Source organism: Orycteropus afer, unplaced genomic scaffold, assembly GCF_000298275.1.
Source record: "Orycteropus afer afer isolate SDZICR_OR568_19922 unplaced genomic scaffold, OryAfe1.0 scaffold00494, whole genome shotgun sequence".
Classification (NCBI taxonomy): Eukaryota; Metazoa; Chordata; class Mammalia; order Tubulidentata; family Orycteropodidae; genus Orycteropus; species Orycteropus afer.
In genome coordinates this window covers 1507442-1517065 of record NW_006922081.1, presented here as the reverse complement: position 1 = coordinate 1517065, position 9624 = coordinate 1507442, and the positions used below count along the sequence as shown (strand labels likewise).

The 9624-nt window shown below is 36.1% G+C and overlaps 1 pseudogene; it reads right to left on the bottom strand.

Annotated features, from left to right (window-relative positions):
* Positions 1-687: 687 nt before the first annotated feature.
* Positions 688-5016, bottom strand: LOC103209370 (annotated as a pseudogene).
* Positions 5017-9624: the final 4608 nt, after the last annotated feature.

Here is a 9624-nt window from a genome sequence, read left to right as displayed (position 1 = left end):
TATTGAAGGTTCCAATTCTGCCTAAATTGATCTATGATTTCATTCTAATTCATATCAAAATCTTATTGCTTCACTTTTCTCAGTAAAGTCTAAAGCAAGGTCATCCGCTGAGGTTAATAGAAAGGACATTTTAGAAAATAGATAAAAGAGAAGTCATGGGTAAGTTATTGAAATTGGGAGTGTTTCAGATTGCTTAAAGAGGTAAGTTTCAGATTGCCTAAAGAAAACAAAACTAAACAAAAATTCAACAAAGTAAAGAGAAAATTATATACATAAGTACCCAAACTAAAAGTCTAAACAAATTAAATGGAGTGGAGAGTGTGGGAAAGAAAGACTAGAGAGGCACATACTAAAGGATGCACTACTCTTATGTCAGTTTGTCATGCTGTGGTGGCTTGCATTTTACTGTAATGCTGGAAACTATGCCACCAGATTTCAGCTTGTTGGTTTACTTCATTGTTTTTCTATTTACTGTGTAAAATTTGTTAATATTTGAATGAAACACTCATATTTACACAGTTAATTCTAGGGTGATCAGGAAGTGAGGTACCATGGCATCCACCATTATGGATTTGGAAATGTGCAATGGTTCTTGGCATTCTGTGATAAAGACAACTTTCCCCAAGAGAATGTGACAGAATTGGGTAAGGTGAGACGGAGTTTATGCAGTCCTACTGGATTATATTTTCATCTGCATTCTTCTTTACTTTCATTTTCAGAACCTAAATAAGAATCACCCTTTAGTTCTTTTTCACTGGCCACATCTCTGTTCTCACCATTTTCTTCATCAAATATTCTTTCAGCTGCCTCTTCGTTCTCTTTATCAACATCTTCATTTATCTCACTTTCTTTCTCTTCATCATCTTCATTCCAATTATCATCAGAAGCCAGAAGCTTTATCTGTTGTTTCATCATCAGATTCTCCAGCAGAAGATTCATCTCATACATCAATTTTGCTTTCTGTCCAGAACAAGACATTCTTTTCTTTTCTTTTTTTTTTTTTGTTGTTGTTGTTATTGTTCCTGATTCTGTAACTTGAGTGATTAAGAACATGAGCTTTCCATGAAGGTGGGAAAGTTTCTGAAAATTTTTGCCACTGCTGTCCAATAACTGGTAGAGGTCAGGCAATGTGTACAGATGTGAGGCATGGACCAATAACACACATATTAGCCCTTGAAGCATTAATGCAGGACTATTAGGATGTCTTTGCAATATATTTATAAGCTTTGCAAAATGGAATAACAGTAATCAGAGACATCTTTAACACAATCTCCTTTATTACTTTTACATTCTTAATTTGAAATACCTTATTAAATATTTAAAAATCATTACTTTATAAACCTTGTATAAGAAGAATTCAAAAGATATTCATCTGTGGAAGGTTATCATTTCCTATTTTTGAATCTATAGCCATTGTTCCTGGGGATTTTTCAATGCTTCCAGCAGGGTCAACCATGATGATCAGGTTTCAGTGAAGCTTCTAGACTAAGAAATTCTAGGAAGAAGGTAGGGACCCTCCACTTCTGGGGAAAAAAAGGGGCCACTGAAAACCTAATAAATAGCAGTGAAATGCTGTTTTATATATTACCAGTAACCTTTATTGATAGAAGTAAAACACTGTCTGATATAGTGCCAGAAAATGAGCCCCTCATTTTCATGGGAAAGCACTCAAAATATAACTTGGGAAGTGATGCCTCTTCAAAGTAGAGTCAACTTTAATGACATGGATGAAGTAAAGCTTTGAGACCTTCATTTGCTGATGTGACACAACTCAAAATGAGAAGAAACAGCTTCAAACATCCATTAGTAACTGGAAAGTGGAATGTGCAAATTATGAATCTAGGAAAACTGCAAGTTGTCAAAAATGCAATGGAATGAATAAAGATAGATATTCTAGGCATTAGTGAGATGAATGGACTGGTATTGGCCATGTGAATCAGACAATCATACAGTCTATGATGCTAGGAATGAAAAATTGGAAAGGAATGACATTATACTCATAGTCAAAAAGAATATTTCAAGATCTATCATGAAGTACAATGCTGTCAATAATGGAGTAATATGCATATGCTTGGAAAGAGGACCAGTTAATACTAACTCCTATGGTCCAAATGGGAGCTCTGGTAGCATAGTGGCTAAGACACTTGCCTGCTAACCAGACGGCTGGCAGTTCAAACCCACCAGCCACTCCTCGGAAGAAGGTTGGGCAATCTTACTTCTGTAGTGATACTGCCTCGGAAACCCAAGGAGGGGTGGCTATGAGTCGGGTTTGACTCGACAGCACATAACAACAACAATGGTCCAAATTTATACATCAACCACTAAATCCAATGATGAAGAAATTGAATATTTTTACCAATAACTGCAATCTGAAATTGACCAAATATTCAATCAAGATATATTGATAATTACTGGTGACTGGAATAGGAAATTTGGAAACAAAGAAGAAACATTAACAGTTGGAAAATATAGCCTTGGTGAAAGAAATGACAAAGGTGTCCATGTGATACAATTTTGCAAGACCAATACTGACTTATGGCAAATACCGTTGTTAAACAGCATAAATGATAACTACACACATGGCCCTTGCCAGATGGAATACAAAGGAATCAAATAAACTACATCTGTGGAAAGAGGCAATGAAGAAACTCAGTATATTTAATCAGAGCAAGGCCAGGAGATGACTATGGAACAGATTTTCCATTATTCATGTGCAAGTTTAAGGCAAAAAATATGACCTTTATTATATCCCACCTTAAATTAGAGACCATCCAAAGAATCGTTTTTATGCATCAAACATCAATGACCAAAGACCAGATGAATTGTGGGATTGCATCAAGAAAATCACACATAAAGCATGCAAAAAGTCATTAAAAAGACGGGAAATGAAGAAAAGACCAAAATGGATGTCAGAGGATTCTGAAACTTGCTCTTGTATGGAGATTAACTAAAACAAATGGAAGAAATGATGAAGTTAAACAGCTGAGCAGAACATTTCAAAGAGCAGCTAGGGAAAACAAAGTGAAGTATTACAATGAAACATGCAAAGGACTGGAATTAGAAAAATGAAATGGAAAAACATGCTTGTCATTTTTCAAGTTGAAAGCACTGAAGAAAAAATTCCAGGCTGAAGTTGTAATATTGAAGGATTCTGTGGGAAATACATTAAAAATTGCAGGGAGCATCAAAGGAGACTAGAAGTAGAGGTGTACAAGAAGTATAGGCAATAAAGGAAAATACTATTACATACAAAATACTGCATTATTAGTAACAGCAAACAATAATCTACAAGTAAATACATAGGTAGACAAGCAAGAAGATCAAGTATGAATAGACGAATGGGAATAAACACACAGCCATACCTTGATTTGGCAGACAATATCACTACATATGTATTTGTATGTGCTATAAAAATGTCCATAAGCAGTTTATACCTAATAGGAGACAAAGTTACAATAACTTCTTAGCCACAACATAGCACCTTGAGGGAGAGAGTCACTGGGCCTGAGATCTGAGAACCATAGTTACAGAATATGTCAAGTTCAACTGGCAAAAAATGGTGTAGAAACATATTGCTTTATATATTACATCAATGAGCAGTGATCAGGGACCTGAAATCTTGTCAGAAGCCATCTAAGGTACAGCTATTAGTCTGTCCTCATATGGAGCAAAGAAGAGTGAAGAAAATCAAAGATGCATGGAGACAGTTGTTCAAAGGATTAATGAACCATAAGAACTTCAGCCTATATGATCCTGAAACCAGAAGAACTAGATGGTGTCCAGCTACCAATGCCAACTACTCAGAAAGGCATCAAAATTGGGTAGGAGTAGGAGGAAAATGTGGAACAAAATTAAGAATCAGAAAATAAAGACCAGGCTTACATGTCTGAACCCATGACACACTGTGGGCCCCCAGTCACCCTTTCGACTGGTATTTAACTCACTCCTGTGGTACAGCTCTCAACCCAAAATAAGCAAGCCTAAGAGCGGAACAGCTGTACCAGGGAAATTCACTCCTTAGAACAATCAACTATGGAAGATTAGAAGGGCAGCATTTGCACAGGGAAATTTGTAGGGAGGCAATAATGCATAGGAGAGAAAGACAGAGGGAAAGGTAGCCACATGGAGGAAGTGGGGGGAGAGCTACCACACTGTGAAGAATGTAACCAGTATCACAAATAAATATCTAAATAACTGAAAGGAATACACAGAGTCACTGTTACCAAAAAGAATTTGTCAACATTCAATCATGTCAGGAGTTGGCATATGGTCAAGAACTGATGGTACTGAAAGAAGAAGTCCAGACTGTGCTGAAGGAATTATTGAAAAACAAAGCATCAATAATATATGGAATACCTTTTGAGATGTTTCAATAAAGAGATACAATGATCAACTTTGGTTTCTGGCAAGATGGTGGGATAGGCAGACAAGCTACACAGACTCTCTGTGCCAAAGCAATGAGAAATCAATTGATACTGATAGAGAAGACAATAACAACTAGTAGAAGAATCTGAATGAAAACAAGGAGTAAGAAAATGAACAGAAATGGGGAATGCTGGTTATCCTGAGAGTACACCCATTTTGTACATTTCATGGTAGCAACCTAAAAATAGGCTCTGCTCAATAAGGACTACTTGGGCAAGGACTGCATTGGTGCCTGATAACCATAAAGGAAAATGGCAAAGAAGGAGACAAACAGACCTGTGGACTGCCAGTGGCTGTCCTGAGGGGGAAGCAATTTTGAATATTTGCAAGCAATGGGCACAGCCATTTTGAATATGTGAAAGTGGCATTCTTACCTGGACAGCAACCTTAGAATAGTCTCTGCATGCTGAGGACAGCATGGGCAACCACACTGGAGGATGACAACTAGAAAAGTATGATATTCCCTTTGTTACTCTTAAATTTCACACTTCTCGGTGAACAGGCATCCCCTACCTCCAATCACCCACCGCCAACCTCTTGACCACCAGGAATTCCACCCTGGTCAGTACCCTGACAAAGCCTAGGTGGCATGCCTGCCCCTCACAGTTTTGTTTTTGTTTGTTTGTTTTTAATTTATTCTTTTTATCTTCCTCCTTTCATCCTTTTTTTCTTCCCTTTTCCTAGTTCCTTTCTTTTCATTCTTTCTATCCCTTCTTGTTTCCTTTTGCAGTTTTCCATTTTTTTATTTACTATTCTTTTACTTTTTCTCTGTTCTATCATTCCTCCTTTCTCAGATATTGTGCATTATTTCCCTTTTTTTCCATTATCTTTCTTTTATCTTTTTTTAATATATTTTGAATTTTTTCTTCTCATTTATTGCATTTTTTTGCTATTGCTCCTCTTTGATTATGCAATTTGAGATTTTTGTTGTCTTGTTATTATTATTATTATTTCTTTAATTTTCCTAACTGGGTGGGAGATAACAACCATTCCAACACAATACAACCATACGTGGACCTCCTGCAGCCCCACCCACTGACTGAGAGCCAATAATTTTGCACCAACTGACCAATGATAGATGGTGGCCAATGTCAGCTCACCTCACTCTCAACTGCTCTTTATGAACAGGTAACAAAGATAAGTGCAGACACTCTTATTCTCTATCATACCCAGCAGGAGCAGGTGGTGTGTGCCTAAGTGTTAATAACTAGTAAATAGAGGAGCAAAATACCCTGCTCAAACAGATATATATTAAAACAAAACAAAGGGAAAAAAATCTTAGGCAAATCACATCAACACACAACCACAAATTAAACATAAATACAAAACCACCACAATGTGTCAGAGACAATAAACCATTACAGTCCACACAAAGAGGCAAAATAAAGTAGTATAAATTAGGGGCCAGGACACAAACCAAGAAAACATCCCTGAGGAAGAAGCAACACTGGAATTTCCTGATAAGGAATTCAAAAGAATTATATTTGAGTACCTTCAAAGTACTCAAAAGTATTTTTGAGTAGCTGAAAGATAGATCAAGGAAATCACTGACAAGATCAAGGAAAACACTGACAAAAGTAGGTACAACAAATAAAAATTTTAGAACAATTTTGGAAAACAATACAGCAAGAAATTGACACAATAAAGGAAAAAAAAATAGAAACAATACAAACACAACAAATAGAAATCTAGAAGATTAATTCTAAGATTTCAGAAATAGATAATACAATGCAAAGCAGTAGAACTAAGTCAATGGAAGACAGATTTAATGAAATGGAAGGGAAATACCTCAACACTACGTAGTTAAGGGATCAATCAGAAAAAAGATCAAAACCAAATGTGGAAAACCTAAGATACATGTGGGATACCATCAAGAGGAATAAGTACATGTAATAGGCATTTCAGAAAAGGAAGAGACAAAAATAATACAGAGAAAACTGTCAAAGATTTATTGGAAGAGAACTTGTTGAAAGATAGTATATCCATTCAATAAGTTCAATGAACCACAAACAGGGTAGACTCCAAAGAAAATCACCAAGACATCACCATCAAACTCATCAAAACCGAAGACAAAGAAGGAATCCTGAAAGCAGCATGGGAAAAACGAAAAGTTACCTACAAGGGGCAACCAGTAAGACTAAGCTCTGATTTCTCAGCAGAAACCATGTAATCGAGAAGGACACAGCATGATACACATTGTGTTGTTGTTGTTATGTGCCATCAAGTCTGCCCCAACTCATAACGACCATTCCTTGGGTTGCTGAGGCAGTATCACTATGGAAGTAGATCGCCCAACCTTCCTTCTGAGGAGTGGCTGGTGGGTTTGAACCACCAGCCTTCTGGTTAGCAGTCAAGTGCCTTAGTTACTATGCTACCAGAGCTTCTTGGTATGACATACATAAAACCCTAATTAAAATAAAAATTAAAAATCCAGTCATGAATATATATCCAGCAAAACTATTGTGCAAATATGTGGATAAAATTAGTATATTCTAGAGAAGATAAATTAATAGAATTAAAACAGACTGACTATATTATAGATGTTAAAGAAGTTCTTTCGGCAGAGAACCAACATGAGGAAACAATTGACGATTAACACACATGACAACACGCCTCAGAAAACAAGCCATTTATGGAATTATCCAAAGAAAATGAGCTTACACAACTGTGAAAAGGGCAAAAGAGACATGACTTGGTAAATGAGGAAAATTACAAACCAAAAAGGAGGAATAAATACTGTAGTTAGAGAAATTCTAAATGGGGAAATCAAGAAAATTGTGAGATAAAGCAGACTGTTTTAAACTTGGGAAGAAAATAGTAAATCACAGGGTAACCTCGAAGAAAAATAATAAAACTTCACATCAAAATAAAAAAAAAGAGGACAAGCACAAATATTTAGCAAATACTAAAGCAATAGCAACAAAGGAGATGATAAGATGATTCGTAAACAAGATGAGCTCAGGATGGGAAATAATACAGAATAAGATATCAGCAGCACCATGTAAAAACATATAACAAAATGTCATTAATAAATTCATGCTTGTCAATAATTACATTGAATATAAATGAATTAAATGTCAAGAGAAGGAGAGATGCGGACTGCATAAGAAAACATAACCATCAATATGCTGTCTATTAGAGATTCAGCTTAGACACAAAGTCAGAAATAGACTAAAAATCAAAGATTGGAAAAAGATATACCAACCAAATGGAAACCAATAGAAGGAGAAAAGTGGTAATATTGATTTCTAATTAAATAGACTTTAAGACAAAATGACCATAAGAAGCAAGGACGGACATTATACAACGATTAAAGGATTGTTTGACAATAGGACATAACCATAACAAATTTCTACGCTTCCAATGAAAAAGCCCTAAAATACATGAATCAGACTTTAACAGTATTGAAAAGATAAATAGATGACTCCACAGCAATAGCAGGAGAATTTAATAAACCACTTTCAATAAGAGTTAGAACAACTGGAAAGAAGTGCAACAAAGATGCAGAAACAGTAAACGATGGAATCAACCGACTTGATCTTATAGACATCTACAGAGCACTTGACCCTACAACAGCAAAATGTATTTTATTTTCCAGTACACATGGAACATTCTGAAGGATAGAACATATGTTAGGCCACAAAACAAGCCTCAATAAATTTAAAAACATTGAAATATTGCAAAGCATCTTCTGAGATCACAACGCTATAAAACTGGAAATTAACACTAAGAAGACCAATGGAAAAAGGGAAAACATGGAAACTGAATAAAACCCTCCTCAAAAACCACTTGGTAATAGAAGAAATAAAAATGACTTGAATCAGAGTTTGGTTAAGATGATGGAATAGCAAACAACACAGACCCTCTTCAACAAAGAAAAGAGAAAACAATTGGCACAGATATAGAAGATAATCCTGGAGCACTGAGCTTTGAAAAGAAGGATACAGAAGTAGACTAAACTCCAACTAATAGAAGAACCTGCATGAAAACACTGAATAAGGAAACAAACAGAACTGTGGATTGCTAGTGTTCCTGACAGCATGGACAATTTGGATATTTCCAAGTGGTGTTAGAACCTGAGAATTAACCTAAAATTGGCCGTTTGCTAAGTGCTGTAAGGATGATGACTAAACAGGAAAACAGCAAAGAAGGTGACAAATTGTGCTGTGGACTTTTGACTGTCTGGAGGGTACAGCTATTTTGAATGTCCACAAGTGGCTTGACCATTTTGGATATTTAAAGTGACAGTTTTCTCTCAGATTTCAGAGACCTGATAATAGGCTCCACTGCAAAGGACATACAGAGTCTGAGGACTTGAAAGGTGTGATATTCTCCTTGTTACTCTTACAAGGTACACTCTCTTGGTGAATGGAGGTGTGGTCATTCCTCACTCCCACCTACCTTCTGAGTGGGCTGGAATTCCATCACAGTCTGTGTTCTCTGACAGAGCCTGGGTGCCCTGTACTGTCCTCCCAAGGTTTGTTTTTGTTTCTCATTTCTTTTAAAAGTTTTTTTTATTTTTTTTTTCCACTTCCTCCTTTTAATTGCTATTCTCTCTCTTTGTCTTCCTAGGTTCTAGTTTTCAGTTTTTTCACTCTTCCCTTTTTCTGGCTTCCATTTTAATTCTTTTTTGTGGTTCTACCGATGCTTTGTTTTTCTTTTTGCATTTTCCCTTCATTATTCTCTTACTATATCTCTTTTTTCTTCTTCCTCCCTCCCCAGATATTTTTTCTCCTTTTCTATTAATATTTCTTTTGTATTTTAAAAGCATTTATTTAAATATTTTGTCTCATTTATTGTCTTTCCACTTTTTTTTCCTCTTTTTGGTGATTGTTCTTCTGATTATGTGGTGTGTGTTTTTCCTCCTGCTGTTTTTACTCATTTTGTCATTTTTTGATTGTTGTTTTTGCCTAACTGAGTGGGATACAGCAACCATGTCCATACGACCAAACCATACCTGCACCAACACAGCCCTGCCTACTGATTGAGGACCACTATATGTTTCTGTACCAACTGACCAAAGATACATGACAACCAATATGAGCCTGACTCACCCTTAACTACTCTTCACAGTTAATAGAGATCTGTGCAGTTACTCATACCCGCCAGGAGACAGGTAGTGAATGAATACTTAAGTGCTTCCAACTAGTGAATAGAAGAGCAGAGTACACTGCTTATTCTGATACATGCATACATACA